Consider the following 6,335-nt stretch of genomic DNA (forward strand, 5'->3'; position numbering starts at 1 on the left):
ATACACTTTGAAGATTTCTGGATTGTGTAAAAATAGGCCAAGTGGAAATTTATTGTGGACACTTGGACGTGTCTAAATGTGGCAATTGTTGGCGGGTTTTCTGAGCTCATGTGGGTTGTGGAGTAAGAGTCCTGACGCCTTATGGTGGCTCCCAAAGGAACAGAAATTGTCCCAATTTATCTTGGGAACAAAATAATGAATGAGTACATTATTTTGATAAACATGCCTTGGAGATCTCATTTTAGAGAGAGAGAGAGGGAGATGGTCAGCTTTCCCATACAGTGTAGAACTGTTCCTTCTCCTACCTGCCTCTGCATCAAACAAGTGTATGCTCTCTTGATATTTTGGGTATGAAACAAAGTATGTCATTTGCCCCTAAATATTAAAGAGCACACCAACTGATTTGCAATATTGAATAGAATATAAACCAAAAAATCATAACATTCTGCTGAGAGTTGAACCAGCAAGCAATCAAATAAAAACTCAAAATCAATTAATCAATGTTAAGAATTCCTAGCCCACAGAAGGATACTTTTTCGTAATAATTCATAAAATTTACACACATGAATATAGAACTCGGAAGTACAAAATAAATAGGTCTAGACCTTGGAAACTTGATGTATGAAAATAATCATTTCAGAGCAATGCGTGTGTAAATGATTTGGTTTGTACTTCTAGGTTGAAGAAGTATAGTGCCACTATACGAGGTGATTCACTTCATTGTACCAGGGAAGTGGTCCAGTCCCACTTCCCTGATTGTACGGTTGCACAAGTTGCAGACACAATCTGTGTGTTTCTACTGAGGGCCAAATTCCGTGCCATGCCGTGCCGTGCCGGGTCATGGCGGGTAACAAGCCCAGAAGAAACGATCTGGGTAATCGGTTGCCGTGTCATGCCGGGTCATATGCTCGCCTTTCGTGATCCACCTCTTGAGGTGGATCATGCCGGGTCAAAGCGTGTAACCCGCTCAGTAGAAAGCGAGCCGTGTGATCGGTTGCGGGTCGAGGTCATGTGTATTGAAAAATAACGCGATTTATATTCTATTTGTATTATAGTAGGGCATAGGCCTATAATGTAGTAGGTTCATTCTTTCTGATATTATATAGGCCTACACTGGCCACATGTGTGACTCGCATGAACTTGATGAAGTAAAGTGGATATGAATTTAGTCTATGCCTACTTCTTTATAGTTAATGAGTTGGTTATATTTTGGCTGTAAATTAATTATCATAATGGCCAATTACTAGATCCACTGGTAAATTAATGCAATTTGGATTAACGAAAACACTAAATTGTGATTAGGTTCTATGCCATGAGCTGCCATACGTGAGACATTTAAATTTAGGATACAACTGTCATGCCTTGCGCTCGTTGAAATCTGTTTTCCGTACTTCCTGTTTACAGGAAAAAAAAATGCCGTGCATCGTATGCGAGACACGGCTTTCTGGTCTCAGTAGAAACAAGCTGGGTAACGGTGGCGGATTGTGATCGGTATTTTGTGCCCGGAAAATAGCGGGACAAAAAGACGTACGCTCAGTATAAACACGCTGAATGTGTCCTATATAAGCAGGGAAGTGGTCCAGGCTGCCAACCAACCAACCAACCATCACCAGGGTTGACAGTCAAACCTCAGGCTGAGCACCTGCATCAATGAATCACTAAATTCAATACAATCACATAAAACATTCAGCAAAAAAGTCTCATTCTTTGGGTTTATATAATGGAATACCAGCAACCCATCCATGAAGCCAGTGTTGCCAAATCCAAACACCTCAAGTCTCTTCCATAAAGCACCCAACATTGGGGTAGCTAGCTAGGAACAGAAACTGCACAATCCTTGCTTCTAAGTGAGAGTATATGATGTTGTCCAATTGGGCTCCAAAATGCCAGCTTTGGTTACTCTCAGTCCCTGCATGTAGTTAGTGGGAAGGGTGAAAGCAAGCAAGGGGGAGTTGATATCAATTGACAAGTGATGCATTTTTGTACTTCAGCATGAGCACCTGTCTAATAAAACTCATGTGGATATCACTAATTGAAATAGCAACATGAATAGCAACATGAACACTGAAAAGGCTACAACATTGTGTCACTTGTTTGTTAGCTATTTGAATGGTGAATCCACTCAGAATTCCATCCCATACAGAAACGTGCTTGGGTTTGGGTAGGATTGTTTCATTTCACAGAAAACAAGGCTAACTGTGCCAACACTGACGCTTTGCACAGCATTGACAAGTTGTACACTACTTTAGGAAACCTTCCCCAGTAATGACATTCAGTTGATGGTAGGAGGGAAAGAAGAAGGGGAGATGACAAGTGAATGATACATTTCCACAGCGCTGCAGGAGCACCTGGTTCAATAAACCCCATGCCGATAGGGCAAAAATTAGCAAGAGAAATACAAAAACATTCCAAGGCAAAATATTAGGTTGACTAATTAATATAACCTTGACTCCAACTTGGCCATAGTCATGCTGCTGATTGAAAACTGTGCTGTGAAGTCCTGAAACAATTTGGTTTTAAATACAGTCCATTTTCACCAGGCTGGAAAGGTTGAAATCTTGATGGACTCACCCTTCACCCTTCTTTCAATTCTTTCAACTGAACAACAATGGTAGGCATAGGCCTAACAGTAAATGTATAATATGCCATGGGGTGATCTCAGATGGTTGTGATTGTTTTAATTTGTTGTGCAATACACCAAAGACTTTCAATGCACATTGAAGATCACTGTTACACTGAGTGAATGTGTGCTTTGAACCCAAATAGAAGTAATACGATTTTGCTGGGATTTTCTGCCAAGCCTTCGAGTAAAGGTGTTCACCATTTATACTCAGAATGTTTCCCCCTAATGCTAAAGAGTTATTTTGAGGAGAGTTACCAGAAACATGGAACTGATATCACAATCATCAGGTCAAGGTTTAAGTTATATGTTCTGCAAAACAGATACATGTTGGCAGTATCTGTTGACAGCCTTTGAAAAGCCCAGTGCCATCACAGATCCTGGTGACTGGTCCCATTCATTTTATACAGAGAATGAAAACTGATTTAAAGCTACAATGGTGGATACCTTTGTCAGGTGATAACAACATCACCTGCTGTTTCTAAGCAATGCATCCTCTGTCATAGTGCTGATATATTCTGTCTGGCAGCTATCAATCAAAATATCCCATCTTTTTCAATTACAGAGTACTTGAACAAAAGTTTCAGATTTTTCAAACTCCTATGAGCCATGGCCATCTCATTTCAAATCCAAAGTTCAATGACCTCATCTAATAAGCATAGCTGAAAATGTTGCCCTATAAGTTGTGGAGTATGAGGTTTGTACCCAACAAACGCAAAGGTCATTCATTGCATGTAGAAGCATATCGGGATTAAGGAACTGTGTCTTGATGGATTGGCATGTTTGAGATGGTTATGGAGGGATACCTCTGATGTCAATGACAGGTGATCACAATATCTCATGCTGGTAATTCTTTAAAAACTGCTACATCAAGAACTGACAATGACATTATATCCTTAGCTATCAACCTTTAACTGCATTGTTACTTGCACAACATAAATAAAACAATAAGGTCCATGATTCAAATGAATAATGTCTCTTCTTTGGTTTTGCATTTTACATCACACGTCAACATCTATAGGCTATAGTGCCATCTACCAAAGACAGTAAATGATGTAATTTACATATCTTGACTGATCAGTACCCACTATATCTGCAACCATGCAGTTTCAAGGGAGCTACAGCCCCTCCCTCCTTTTTTCAGGCTTCTGTACAATTACACTTGGCAACTTTGGCTATTATGTTCTTCACACCATAGACACAGCCCATCTACCAAAGAGAGTAAGACAGCGTTCAAGCTTTGACTTACGTTTGGCAGACAGAATGGTGGGAACTTAAAGTGAAAGATATCCTACTTAAAGGAACATTTTCTGGGGTGAAATTTTGTGTAGAAACTGAATCTGACATAAAAAATGCATAATTGTCAACTTGAAAATTTTCCCCATAGCACTGTACAGGCATATTTCTGCCCGAAGTCCTCAAATTTGAGCAAAAATTGGCGCAAAAAAAATAAGTCCTTCAAAACTGGGACTCTCAGGGCTAAACAAATATAAACTTGCTCTAGAGGGATGTCTTGGCTATAGCAAGTTTATATTTGTTTAGCCTTAAACCTCACAGTTTTGAAGGACTTATTTTTTTTGTTTGCCTTTATTTTTTTCACACTCGCCGAAATGTTAGGGGTAGGGGTAACATATTACTACTTTAATTTTTGTCAGTACATTTAACTGAGTCAAGTTTTATACCACTGTTTAGCTAGTGAAATACTGAACAAAAAGACACAAAAAGCATCTCAATAGCTCATACCATTGAGGAGTTATGGCTTTTTCAAGCTCAAAATTAGGCGAAAATTGCATTTTTTCCCAAATCAATTGTCACTCTGACCCTCAACTTTCTAACCCTGTTACAAAAATAAAGAAACAGATTTATCCCATTTAATGATTTGAATATCACAAATGTACCTTTGTCATATAATTAGCATAAAAAAATAGGCACTACTCAGTAGTTTTCATGTTCATACACTCACAGGAAATTAGCAAGTCAAAATTTGTGTCACCCCTCAAAACGGCCATTTTCGCCAAAATTGGACCAAAAATGAATTTTTCTCAAAATCAGTGAAAAATAAGGGGTTTTAAGTGCCAAAATCTGAAAATATGTGACATTTTACCCCTAGAAACATTTAAGCAATCAAGAATTTTGACTGTTTTCACCCCTAAATATTTTTTTCACACGTGTGTCCGCCAAATGTAAGTCAAAGCTTGAATGCTGTCGTAAATGACTTTTCATCCATATGTTATCCTATTAGTATCATTTTCAATGCAATCTGAACTTTATGTGGCAGACTATTAAAGAAAATCCCATCATCTGGAGCCATTGCACTGAAAATGTGTACATTTAAACAACATGTTGTGGATAAGAACATTCAAGATATCATGACTACTCAGATGAACTTTCATTCTTACATAAAATCATCTCAAATATCAGTGTTACTTGTAGGTTAACACCAACCTCAAGCTGTTTTGCTATCTACTGAAGACACACATCAATGCATCACTGACAGTTACATGCATCCTAAATAAAAGGCAATATCTCAGTCAAGATAAACATCTGTTGTTGTAGGAATCTGGACACACTGCTCAAGTTTAATACAAGGGGCCGGCCATATACCGGTGATCTACAGGCCACTTTTATCCATGCAAGCATCAATTAATACCAAAACAATCAATGACATGGCTTAATTCCATCACCTCAAGTGATGAATTAAAAACAATGTTGTTTTCAACAGTGCTTTGTATCTATGATCTATTTCACTAGATTACAAATGAAATATCAAATCTATCACAAAGTTTTAAATTGTAGGTGTCACTGGGGGCACTGCCCAGATTGGTGTTGTGATGAGTTAACCTTCTGGATTTTCATTTTCTCAGGCAATATCATTATACCGATATGGTAAACACTTCCCTCACAATTACCAACAATTGAGAGAAAAATCTAAAATCCTTCTGATGTATGGTGCCATTTTGCTGAATGGAACATTTGGATGTGTTAATTTGGTGCATTTTTTTGTCATGTTACTTGTGGGAGGGAGCAGTGGGTAAGGATGTGTATGTGTGTAAAAAAAGTAGTAAGCCAGGCTATGTACTAAAGTGATTTAACTTTATAAGTGCAATATTCTTTGACAAGATGTAAGTAACATTTGGGGATACTTTTAATCCATGACTTTAATATGAAACCTGCTTATTTCAGCCTCATCAGAGAGTGACATGTGTGACCATAACAAAAAGTGATGCGAGATATATACTTCCTGAATGGGAATTGACATCCATGAAACCATTGGATTGTAGCAGTAAACATGCCACATACAGTATCCACATTGGGATAGCCAGTCACCTATTTCACCTACTGGTATCACATCAAAGAAGCGACTCACTGCTCACTGCGGCACATCAAGGGAGTGCTTCCACCTGGAGTACAGCCTACCTCACAATCAAATTCTATACCCTGCTTTGGTTATGATGGGTCTAATGGTCAATGCAACATGACAAGTGCAAAATTTGCGCCTAGAAAATTAAGTATACCATTTATAAGAACACAGCATTTAAATAAAAAAATTACTTACTTAAATCTCCCAGGCATGATTCATACATAATGTTTATGGTAAATGTACTTTTGAATGTAGGGCTACATGTATTCATGTAACTTATATAGAGCCAATAGAGGCCAATGTACAGAGCCATGCCTTGAACACCCTCTATTTAAATTTCAAAATGATCAAATA

This window comes from Amphiura filiformis, chromosome 14, assembly GCF_039555335.1.
Source record: "Amphiura filiformis chromosome 14, Afil_fr2py, whole genome shotgun sequence".
NCBI lineage: Eukaryota > Metazoa > Echinodermata > Ophiuroidea > Amphilepidida > Amphiuridae > Amphiura > Amphiura filiformis.